Below are 13,533 nucleotides of genomic sequence, written 5' to 3' on the forward strand. Positions count from 1 at the left end.
AGTCACGAACTGAGACATTAAAGGGGAACTTATGGTTAATAACCATTAAATTTCGTCAAACAGAACTTTTAACATGCTAAAAAATGAGCCATTGCTCAAATCTGTACATAATCCCATTATTTTACAATTTAATTTCAAAGTAGCACCGAGGTACTTCAATGGAGAGCGCCATTTCTCCTAGATTCGACCATGTTGCCATCTGGCGTATTAGTACCAATGACAAGGTGCCGCGGTCACCTCAATAATGAGAGCAGCGAAGCAGGCGCATTGTAAAGTATTCGTCCTTGGTATTGTCCGTGTGTTTTATGTCAATTTTCATTCAAATAGCATCAATTATGCCAACTTGTATGGCATTTTGTTGTGCCAATACTTCTGGCAAGTGTCCAAAAGGCATATCATTACACAGGATTCCAACAAATAGAGAAAAATTGAGCCGCTGGCTGATGGCTCTTCAAAGGAAGGATATCAACATAAAGTCTTTCAAGTTTCAACCTACAACCCAAACCATTGTCTGTTCGGACCATTTTTGCCAACAGATTTAAAATATGACATTAGGAGCAGGGTATTAGGTATGACTATGAAATTTATTTATATAATATGTTTTGGGAACTTAATTTCCCTCTGAACAGACCACGATACCAACGAAGATAGGGCGGCCATCTACCGCTATCTATACTATTGTGAAGATAAGAGAGTAAGGCAGGTAGCTGGTACTGATAATTTATTTACAGACGAAGGGTTGACATAGACAGGTGCGGACGGATAAATAGTACAGACTCGCACCGAGAGCAGAAATGACTCTGAGATAGTAGATTTGTGTTTTCTTACAAACATACATTTAAAGATAATAAGGCGTACAAGTAATGGAATTACATGTGTTATACATCGGCAGAAAGGCCGCAGAACGCTCTATAGAATGGTAAACGGAACAACGCAACTCGATGATTGGATACAATAAAAAATAGATAAGCGTTGTCCTTACACTATGGTGCCTCCACTTGTATGCATTTGAATTGAAATTTATTCTTGTCAATTTCCATGTGCTAGGTGTGATGGGGTGAATGGCAGTTTTCTAAACGTGTGCATGTGTGTGTGTCCATGGATTGATGAAGGCCTTCACTTAGTCCTTTTTAACTATTTTTAATTAATGGGGTTTTAGAATTTATTGCTGTATATGCCTAACTAAGCATACTTCAGGCTACTCCTTTATTTACCATTTCGAAAAAAAAAATATTTTTTCAGCTGACAAATACAAACCAAAAAGGATGTTATCTAACGATGCTGTTCCCTCGGAATAGTTCTGCCTGTCTGAGCCGACCGTTACATGACGTCGCGCATAACAGATTAGCCACAGAAAATGGCTGTGCCCTCGGTGCAATAGAAAATTGGTTGTAAAAAATAAGCAAACGCCCCTTTCAAAAAAAACTTTTTTTCACTAGGGGTACTTGAATAGAATAATACTACATATGGAACAGCATGCAACCATAAGTTCCCCTTTAAATAAAATTAAAACTACTGAGATTAGAGGGTGCAGTTGAAATGTTTAAGGATTGGAAGGTGGATGATCAACATACCAATTTGCAGCTCTTTAGCCTCGGAAGTTTTTAAGGTCTGAGGGCGGACAGAAAAAGCCATCTTAATAGTTTTCTTGTGCAGAAAACTAAAAAAGAAGAAAAATTAAATGCGGGCGGGAGAGGTTGATGGGAATACTAAGTCTGACTAACTAGTATTTACAGAAAGAAAGGATGAAAGAACGGCAACTTCGACACGGAACGAAGAAGCAATGAACCTGGATCCCACTTGAATGGTGCTTTACGGCCGAGTGTCATGATATAAACAAAAGACAAAGTAGTGTTTCTTCGTCAGGTTACGCTGCTCGTACTTGACGGCGAGATGAAATTTATGATTTATTTCGCTTACTCTACGTGCAATACAGCTGACATGTCCAAGAATCTGTAGAGACGTGTAAAGTCAATATGACTCTATTAAATTCCTTTGTTATCTCAATTTACTGAAAAAGCAAACAACAAGACATCGGACGATTTTCTCCGGATTGAACTGCTTTACCCATCAAGTCGTTACATTATATAATATAATACTTCTTGTTTTTTGATTGCCACATGAAAAATTTTTGTGTTTGGTACAAGCACATTTGATCAAAGTGAATGTTGAGAATACGAAGCACTAACAGCGATGTAAATATATGTTTAATGAACACCTTTGCATCTGGTGAAGAGGATTTCGAAACTACAAAGTTGCTTCGTAACTTACCTGTCATCACGTGATGTAGTATAAAAGCATGTTCGACAAGTAATTATTGTGCTTTTCAAACATCAATGCCAGTTGTATCAATAATCTATCATAAGGCTCTGTACATATTTTGACAAATTAATATTCATTCAAGAAAATTAATTTATTTCGTGCCGTGGCGATCTCGCTCCTTATGACGTCATACAGGAAGTATTCAAATTTCGAAACCCAGATTCTGTTTTTTCTAAAACTCGCCACTATATCTGAAAGTCTCAAAGTAAATGTAAAAATAATTACGAATGGTAATGCTCCCAAAAGTTTCAAATAATGGTTATATTTTTTTATAATGAATAAAATAAATTCGATTTGAATTTGGCGGTTCATACAACGAACGTCATAAGCAAAGTCTTCTGTTGCCGCCGCCTCAGCTCATTGACGGGATTCTAGTCCGTACGACTGTTGTAAGTAATCACATTTTATCGTGTTCTAGTGATATAATCCTATCGTATTTGTGTGATCTAGATTTGTAAGTTGTAGATTATTTCATGCAGAATAGTTTTGCGTTATAAGGTAAAAGAAGTGTTATGTATTTTATTGGATATTCTGAAAAGTAAGATTACCTTCGATGTGAAAATCCCGTCCAACAAAGAAGATGGCGATTGGCGCTCTTTGCCAACATTTTTAAGTTCACTTTGGTTAGGGTTTGACATGAAAGAAATGCAATTTTTGTTCACTGCAGTAAATGTTCTTGAAACGACCTATCTGTTTCTTCAGTTTTGTGCCAGTTCGATCTTTTCCCCTGGTTGAAGATAGTTGCCACACCCGAGTTCCTGTTCATCAGGGGAATCAAGCATGGTCCTCCCTATCTCGAATTTGCATCATCCAGTAAGAGAAGGGATTGTTTAAAGTCTGCTTGTAGGATCAATTATCGTATTGTTAACGTCCCGGAGGTTTGTCGTGAAATGAATCCTTCCTTTGGAATTTGTTATCCGTAGCCGTTGTTCCTACCGTTGTGTTAAGGGTTAAAGCTCAGTGCAAAGTTGTTTGGACTTAAATAACAGGTGCTTTGTTCATTGATAATTACATAGTCACATTTCTCCTCTGCTTCCACGAATGATTCCCAGTGTTCTTTTGAGATTGACCGACCCTGAGTTTGGTTGGTAGCGCCAGGCCAAGCCTAGCTTAGGCCCTATTGAATGGGAGGTTAACCAGGAGGGCTGCTGCCCTTGGGTTGAAATCTTCTTGTGTTTGCCGCCCGGGTTGGAAGTCGTAGTTCTTCCCCAGCTCTTTCCAGGAGTCATAGTTAGACTGCCACTACCAACCACTAGTTCTATTTTCCCAAATTAGGTAACCTTATTCAGCCAGGTTAATTTAAGCATTGGAGGCGCGTCGGGTAGTTTTGAAATTGGAGTTTTTGGGTTGTTTACACTTTACCGGGCCAGTTGCTCCCTACTTTGTTTGTTGTTGTTTTGGTATCGCGACACCCAAATCCATCTGCCACGGTAAGTAGCATTACTGTAACCCCTGTGGTTAGCGCGCGCAGCGCAACATTACCTCTTGCCAGAACATGCCGTGCCTGCCAAGAATCTTTAAATATGCGGATAAGGCGCGAAGCGCCGTTCCGCCACGGCCTTACTGACAGCACACATAAATCGATTGTCGCGGATATGTAGTAGCTCCCTACTTTGTTTGTTGTTGTTTTGGTATCGCCGCCATATTGGTTTTGGTGTTCTTCCGCCGATTTCGGTCGGCGGTCGAGTGGGCCCGCTAATCTGTAAGTGCTCCGAGTTTTTTATATAAGTTAATTTGGTTGCCTCTTAATTTTTCTGTTGTTCTTTTTGGTTGACTGTAATTTACTCTAGCACCCTATCTAACAGTTAGGAGGACAATATTTGTTATGCAGGGTTTTGGGTGGGTAGACCACAGAGAATTGTCCTAGAGCTCCATCCTCCGGTAAGGGGAACCAATGGGGAAGCAGGGTTATTGTGGAGGGGCTGTTAAATCCCTTGGAAGAAGGTTGTAGCATGTTGTTGTGGTATTTCTCTATTTGACATTTGCAATGCGAAATACAAGCAAAAATAGGTGGCAAATTAGGGTAAATGGCAATTCTAAGCAGTCATTCCGCGGTAAAGTAGACTATGGCAGTTGACGTTTACCTACGTTATTTTACTTACTGAACAAGAATTTAAAGTAATATTTATTTGGACGACTGTAATTAACCCCAAGGGGCCAGTACTAAACATGGCGAAATACATTGGACACAATCCCTAGTGAATGTCGTATCCCCGGTTACATTCCTTGCAGTCTGTGCAGAACTATTCTTTAGAATTACCCTGAAAGAAACTTAACCGCGGATATGACATCCACTAGGGATTGTGTTGTCCGATGTATTTCGCCGTGTTTAGTACTGGCCCCGGGGGGTTAATTACAATCGTCCGAATAAATATTACTTTAAATTCTTGTTCAGTAAGTAAAATAACGTAGGAAAACGTCAACTGCCATAGTCTACTTTACCACGGAATGGCGGCTTAGAATTACCGGGTAAACAACCGAAAGGATTGGCCAACTCACCGACTACCATGTCTAGGCCACCCTATGAAAAAGTACTTTTAACACGGCCTGACAACGGAGATGGTCATCAGTCATGAGTTGTTGGTGGTGATAACAGGAGCTCGAGACCTCTACTCTCCTTTCAAAGTAAGTATTTTCTCCAAAGTTAGAAATTAAGGCCATATTTTTAGATTAAAACAGAGGGTAATGAAAAGGGTGGCCAACACAGTCCCCACAACCCCAAAACGCTTTTGAAGTTTTTACTTACAACTCCAAATAGGGGGAAACACCAGCGACTACCAACCCTTATCACGGTGGACAGGTCTTATTCATTCGATATTTTAATGGTGGAACAAGAATATAATTACAACTCCAAGCATACCATTCAAAAGATTGAAGTTTCGTCAACATGATGTGTTATATGAAAGCCCCATACAAATTAAAATAAGCATGTGACGCTTCGTAAAATATGTTTTCAGGGCAGTTTTGAAATCCTATATGGCGGCTACTGTGTGGATGTACAGGTTCTGATCAGTGACGACAACCATCTTTCCCAGTCTTCCCAGCACTCATTTGAACAATGTTAGCTTTTATATGTAAAGTTTATTGATCTTACTCAAGAATGCAGTTGTTTGTAATCAGCACAATAAAACAACATTTTGTTGCCTATATTACAAAGTATGAAACTTTTTATTCCCCGGGGTCATGGTTTGAACTGAATTCATTTTTACCTTGTAGGTAATCGGTGGTTTTTATCCTTACTGCCATCACAACTGAAACTCCACAGTGCTTATTTGATTGTTGTTATACACATTTTGGTCTCAGTTCACTCCACAAGTTGCTGTTCCTGGTTCTTAAGCGCGCGCACAACAGAGTTACGAGCAGCAGATGACGAAACTGCAAAGTTTTATTCCCTAAATTGTTTACTTTACTCATTTACTTCAACTTTACTTTGTTATTTACAAATTTTAATTCTTGTATATTATCCATTTTTTGCAACCAAATTACCCCCGAAAAATTACAGATATTTCTAAAGTAGATACAATCCAATGTTTCTAACGTTTTTGTACATCTGGCTGCCGAAAACCATAGAGGAACGACTACGGACAAGTGGATTTTATATATATATATATATATATATATATATATATCTAATATATATAATTAGGGTATATATAGAATATTAATGGGTAGAATATCACGACAGGCCAACCCTCATCACGGTAGACGGGTCTTATTCACTCGATATTTAATTGGTGAAACATGAATACAATTGCAACTCTAAGCATACCATTTAAAAGACTGAAGTTTCGTCAACATATTGTGATATATGAAAGCCCCATACGAACTAAAATAAGCATGTGAGCTCTTCGTAAAATATGTTTTCAAGGCAGTTTTGAAATCCAATATGGCGGCTACGTTTTGCATGGACGGTTCTCATCAGTGACAGCCACCATCTTTCCCCAGCCTTCCCAGCACTCATTTGAACAATGTTAGCGTATGTATGTAACGTTTATTGATCTTGCTCAAGATTGCAGTTGTAATCAGCACAATAAAACAACATTTTGTTGCCTATATTAGTGAAAGTATGAAACTTGTTATTCCCGGGGTTTATGGTTGGAACTGAATTCCATTCTTACCTTGTAACGGCGGGGTTTTTTTATCCTTACTGCCATCACAACTGAAACTCCACAGTGCTTATTTGATTGTTATTATACACATTTTGGTCTCAGTTCACTCCACATTGCACTTTACACCCGTTGCTGTTCCTGGTCTCAAAGCGCGCGCGCCATAAACACAATTACGAACAGCAGACGACTAAACTGCAAAGTTTTATTCCCTAAACTGTTTACTTTACTCGTTATTTAGTTTAAATTTACTTTATTTAAAAATTTTGATTTAATTCATGTATATTTTCCCTTTTTTGCAACCAAATTACCCCGAAAAATTACAGATATTTCTAAAGTGATAAAATCAAATGTTTCTAACGTTTTCGTACATCTGGCTGCCGAAAACCATAGAGGAACGAATACGGAAAAGTGCAGAGGAACGACTACGGTTATTTTTTTTTTGCTTTTTTGTTTTTGCTAGCACTTTTCATTATTTTCAGTCTTTATTAGTATTTTGAATTTCTTTAATAATCGTATGCCAGAAATAAATGTAACCTTTAATGTTTGCATGCTAAGAATGGCAAAATCATCGTTGCCACATTAGTGAAGGCTTCACGCATACGCCGTTCCATTATTATAAACTTTCCATGAATTCTAGTTGTCATAGTAATGCAATAATGATAAAATTGCTTTAATATTTATGTATATATACTTCCAATACATAGCCTAATTTCACCAATTTCAACGTTTTGTGTGTAGTCTTATACCCAGTTTGGAGGGTCAACACATACCGAATGGCAACAGAGAGAGAGAGAGAAAGGAAGGCGGAGGAACGAAGAAGAAAAGGGAAGTGATGGCGGGTGGAGGAGGGGGGTGTGGTGGGGAGAGGGTAGGTGGAGCTTTATACAGTGTTCGTATCCATTTCTGCATAATGGAGTTTTGTCTCTTGGTACAAGGACAAGTGTCGTTATTCTCTACGATTAGTGATTCACGATACCCTTATAAATTACGGCACTGGGTGTAGTGCACTATAGCAAAATCTCGTTCTGTTACGAGTGTTCGTTACAGAAATAGGTATTGCCCAAAAACGTGCTTGCACTGTCTCTGAAACCCATAGTAGACATGCTGCTTAGTTGTCAATCAAGTTTTTATAACCAAGTATTTTTTACAAGCTAGCTATTGAATAAATTTGTATTTTTCTCAGTCAAAACATATGCCCCTCAATGCTAACTTTCCTCTACGACTTTCTGGTCATTGCAAATTCGGCCCCATAATTTCTTATGGTGCGAAAACAGACAGAGGCCCATGGACCGAAAACGATTGCGTCACACTACGGCGATAATCCAGCAGTAAAACATCTTCATATATCCAAAAAGTAAATAATTAAGATATATATGCGCATTACGATTATAACAATTACATGTATAGCTGATAACAATCTGCATGAACAACTGGTAAACTGTTCTGCAATGACAGTTGAGTATAGCAATTATTTACAATAGGTACGAAAGTCAAGATGTCGTGACGTCATAATACAGAACTTAAAAGAACGTTCTAATTCCGAAAAATAATTACTTAAATTTGAGTCGGTCGAGTTACTTTTTCAATAACGAATATTTTCAAATTAATCATCATAAATATGTAAAATATTGATGTTTTACTACTTATTTAAAAATTAGCTTAGAGCACGCTTCTCGTCGTCATCTACCAAAACAGCTGTTTACTCCTGGCTTGTTGTTGGTGAGAAATCGTGTTTCGATTGTTGTGATAAAAGTGCCCCAGCGTCTGTGGGTACAAGTGGTGTGCGGATTTATCACAGGAAATGGAAAGTTTGTTGACACAAGCGACTCCGTAAACATCGAGATGGCGTCAATCTTCGAAACATTTTTAGTTGTAAGTAAAAATTTCTAAAGCGTTTTGGTGAGATTTCCACTGCCATGGGGGCCATTTTCAGTACCCTCTGTTTAAATCTTAAAATTTGCCTTAATTTCTAACTTTGGAGAAAATACTTACTTCGAAAGGAGAGTAGAGGTCTTTAGCTCCGTTTCTCACCAACAAGAAGTCGCGACTGATGCCCATCTCGGGTGTCAGGACGCGTTATAATGTACTTTTTCGGAGGGTGGCAAACATTGATTGTAGGTGGCCTGGTTGGCCTGCCGTGGTAATCTACCCTATATAGGGTAAAACACAGTACATTATAACGCGTCCTGACACCGGAGATGGGCATCAGTCGCGACTTCTTGTTGGTGAGAAACGGAGCTAAAGACCTCTACTCTCCTTTCGAAGTAAGTATTTTCTCCAAAGTTAGAAATTAAGGCCAAATTTTAAGATATAGACAGAGGGCACTGAAAAGGGTGGCCACGGCAGTGGAAATCTCACTAAACCGCTTTAGAAATTTTTACTTACAACTAAAAATGTTTCGAAGATTGACGCCATCTCGATGTTTACGGAGTCGCTTGTGTCAACAAACTTTCCATTTCCTGTGATAAATCCGCACACCACTTGTACCCACAGACGCTGGGGCACTTTTCATCACAACAATCAAAAGACGGTTTCTCACCAGCAAACAAGTTAAGAGTAAACAACTCTTTTGGTAGAAGATGACGAGAGCGTGCTCTTAGCTGTTTTTTTAAATAAATAGTAAAACATCAATATTTTACATATTTATGATGATTAATTTGAAAATATTTGTTATTGAAAAAGTAACTCAACTCTGACTCAAATTTAAGTAATTATTTTTCGGAATTAGAACGTTCTTTTAAGTTTGTATTATGACGTCACGACATCTTGACTTTCATACCTATTATAAATAATTGCTATACTCAACTGTTTTGCAGAACAGTTTACCAGTTATTCATGCAGATTGTTATCAGCTATTCATGTAATTGTTATAATCGTAATGCGCATATATATCTTTATTATTTACTTTTTGGATATATGAAGATGTTTTACTGCCGGATTACCGCCGTAGTGTGACGCAATAGATTTCGGTCCCTGGGCCTCTTGTCTGTTTTCGCACCATAAGAAATTATGGGGCCGAATTTGCAATGACCAGAAAGTCGTTAAAAGAGGAAAGTTAGCATTGAGGGGCATATGTTTTGACTGAGAAAAATACAAATTTATTCAATAGCTAGCTTGTAAAAAATACTTGGTTATAAAAACTTGATTGACAACTAAGCAGCATGTCTACTATGGGTTTCAGAGACAGTGCAAGCACGTTTTTGGACAATACCTACTTCTGTAAGGAACACTCTTAACAGAACGAGATATTGCTATAGTGCATTACACCCAGTGCCGTAATTTATAAGGGTATCGTGAATCACTAATCGTAAAGAATAACGACACTTGTCCTTGTACCAAGAGACAAAAACTCCATTATGCAGAAATGGATACGAACACGCGTGTAAAGCTCCACCTACCCTCTCTCTCTCTCTCTCTCTCTCTCTCTCTCTCTCTCTCTCTCTCTCTCTCTCTCTCTCTCTCTCTCTCTCTCTCTCTCTCACTGGGTATAAGACTACACACAAAACGTTGAAATGGTGAAATTAGGCTATGTATTGGAAGTATATATACATAAATATTAAAGCAATTTTATCATTATTGCATTACTATGACAACTAGAATTCATGGAAACAGTTTATAATAATAGAACAGCGTATGTGTGAAGCTTCCACTAATGTGGCAACGATGATTTTGCCATTCTTAGCATGCAAACATTAAAGGTTACATTTATTTCTGGCATACGATTATTAAAGAAATTCAAAATACTAATAAAGACTGAAATCAATGAAAAGTGCTAGCAATAACAAATAAGCAAAAAAAAAAAAAAAAAAAAAAAAAAAATTTATATAATTCACTTTTCCGTAGTCGTTCCTCTATGGTTTTCGGCAGCCAGATGTACGAAAACGTTAAAACATTGGATTGTATCTACTTTAGAAATATCTGTAATTTTTCGGGGTAATTTGGTTGCAAAAAAGGGATAATATACATGAATTGAATTAAAATTTTTAAATAGCAAAGTAAATTTAAACTAAATAACAAGTAAAGTAAACAATTTAGGGAATAAAACTGCAGTTCGTCGTCTGCTGTTCGTAACTGTGTTTGTGGCGCGCCCGCTTAGAAACCAGGAACAGCAACGGGTTTAAAGTGCAATGTGGAGTGAACTGAGACCAAAATGTGTATAATAATCAAATAAGCACTGTGGAGTTTCAGTTGTGATGGCAGTAAGGATAAAAACCACCGATTTACAAGGTAAGAATGAATTCAGTTCCAACCATAACCCCGGGAATAACAAGTTTCATACTTTCACTAATATAGGCAACAAAATGTTGTTTTATTGTGCTGATTACAACTGCAATCTTGAGTAAGATCAATAAACGTTACATATATACGCTAACATTGTTCGAATGAGTGCTGGGAAGGCTGGGGAAAGATGGTGGCCGTCACTGATCAGAACCTTCCATGCAAAACGTAGCCGCCATATTGGATTTCAAAACTGCCTTGAAAACATATTTACGAAGAGCTCAAATGCTTATTTTAGTTCATGTGGGGCTTTCATATATCACATTATGTTGACGAAACTTCAATCTTTTAAATGGTATGCTTAGAGTTGCAATTGTATTCTTGTTTCACCAATTAAATATAGTGAATAAGACCCGTCCACCGTGGTGAGGGTTGGCCTTCCGTGGTGTTTTACCCTATATATTTTTTTTTATTTTTTTATTTTATTTTTTATTTTTTTATTTTTTTCTCACTTTTCATTGATTTCAGTCTATATTAGTATTTTGAATTTCTTAAATAACTGTATGCCAGAAATAAATGTAGCCTTTAATGTTGGCATGCTAAGAAAGGCAAAAGAATCATCGTTCCGGAGCGTTAGTGGAGGCTTCACACATACGCCGATTCATTATTATAAACTGCTTCCATGAATTCTAGTTGTCATAGTAATGCAATAATGATAAAATTGCTTTAATATTTGTATAAATACTTCCAATTCATAGCCTTATTTCACCAATTCCAATTTAAATGTTTTGTGTAGTCTTATACCCAGTTTGGAGGGTTGACACATGCCGAATGGCAACAGAGAGAGAGAGAAAGGAATGACGAAGGGAAGGGGGGGGGGATAGATGGAGCTTTTTACGCATGTTTGTATCCATTTCTGCATAATGGAGTTTTTGTCTCATGGTACAAGGACAAGTGTTGTTATTCTTTACGATTAGTGATTCACGATACCCTTATAAATTACGGCACTGTGTGTAATGTACTATAGCAAAATCTCATTCTGATATGAGTGTTCGTTACAGAAATAGGTATTGCCCAAAAATGTGCTTGCACTGTCACTGAAACCCGTAGTAGGTATGCTGCTTAGTTGTCAATCAAGTTTTTTGTAATAAAGTATTTTTTACAAGCTAGCTATTGAATAAATTTGTATTTTTCTCAATCAAAACATATGCCCCTCAGTGCTAACTTTCCTCTTTTAACGACTTTCTGGTCATTGCAAATTCAGCCGCATAATTTCTAATGGTGCGAAAACGGGCCCATGGACCGAAAACGATTGCGTCACACAACGGCGATAATCCGGCAGTAAAACATCTTCATATATCCCTAGTATTGCAGCTTGGAAAAAGAAGGATTTTTCTTTTGGGAAACTTAATACCTTCAATTTTCAGTTGGCACGAATCTGCGCCAATTTGTCAGCACATTTATCAGGAATAGGACTGCTGCCCTGGCTCTTCAAGGTAGAGAGAGGTTTTCAAGGAGCACCACATTCCTTGCTTGGGAGGTTTTCTCGATTGGATGAACACCTTTCTCTGGACAAGTTCATGGAGTTTTGGGGTGCCTTGTCCACTCGCAACGAGACATCAATCCTGGAGGAGGACACTGGTTTTCTTCCAGGCAGTCCCCTATTCTTTGCTACACAGTACCAGTACATTGTCCTAATTCAGATCTTCAGTTTTGTGTAAGTCCCAAAGTTGTCTTGACCCTTAAGGAACAGATCTTTATCTCTCGCTTAGAGAGAGCCAGAACCCATCTAAAAGTTGCCATTAGTGAATTTGTGGGCTATAGAAGTAATGGCACCTTTTTCCACTTGATTCCCTCAAATCAATGGCGCGTAATATTGTTACTTGCCGTGGTAAATCCATCGGCCACCCAAAACCTGTTATTACTACTCGTGAGTATATCCATCCATTAGGGGTTACAGCTGCTATATCCTATAGTGGTGTTACACTAGGGGTCCAAGTCACTTTCTGAGCTAAACCGACCAGGAAGGTAACACCCAAGATTGGGTGAAGCGACCATTTGGTTCAGAGTACCCATATTCCTTCCATCAGTGGTATACAAGTCTCCTGTTTAAAGAATAAAAGTGTATTTAGGAGCAAATAGCAGATTTTAAAAGTTTGTCATTTTTCTAACAAAAGCCAGAAAGTTTCCGTGCCCGCTCTGTTAGTACCTGGCCTTAAGCAAAGTGGGGTTGTAAACCTACAGGTAGCTGGGCTTCCCCCCTACTTGTTGGTAGTTCACTATTTTGTCCCAGCTTGTAATCTCTTATGCAAACAACTTAGGTCTGTATATTAGGAAAAATACAAATTTTAAAATTTGCTGCTTTTCGTCAGGTGGTCACCAAGTTGATCACCAATGTTTTCAAGATAACCCTGGCTACATATGGCTGATTATAAAGTGGCACACAGTGCTGCTGACTCATGACGAAGTCTCTAGTCAGGACGCTGGTCGGCCTAATTCTAGCACCTTATGCAAAGCCTTTTCAAGAGCGTTCTCAAGATCTGTATGACCAGTGTAGTTTTGGCATAATGTGTTGAGTCCTTCTAGCATCTGTCCAGTTTTTAAGGGATGGGTGTCTTTCTCCTTCCTGTCCAGAGTTTGGAATGGATTCTCTGAACTCCTCAGTCTGTGGCTGGAGATCTGAGAGGAATTCTGACAGCTCTGTAAGAATGGGGTTGGTTCTGAACAGGGTGATTCTTACTCTTGATGATCTTTGATTAAGAGGAAATGCTGCATGACGTCTTAATGTAGTACTGTCACCTTTCTTAAGCTGGGATAAGGTGATGTCCAGGAACATCCTTTCTTTTCCTTTTTGACTGAGGATGATGTCGCCCCCGCCTTACCT

At 38.3% G+C, this 13,533-nt stretch overlaps 1 protein-coding gene across 1 annotated transcript in view; it reads right to left on the minus strand.

Moving 5' to 3' along the window:
• The window catches only part of LOC135218084 (uncharacterized), a 219,276-nt gene that overhangs the window by 163,597 nt on the left and 42,146 nt on the right, over positions 1-13,533 (minus strand). The window lies entirely within an intron of this gene.

Source organism: Macrobrachium nipponense, chromosome 9, assembly GCF_015104395.2.
Source record: "Macrobrachium nipponense isolate FS-2020 chromosome 9, ASM1510439v2, whole genome shotgun sequence".
NCBI classification, from domain to species: Eukaryota; Metazoa; Arthropoda; class Malacostraca; order Decapoda; family Palaemonidae; genus Macrobrachium; species Macrobrachium nipponense.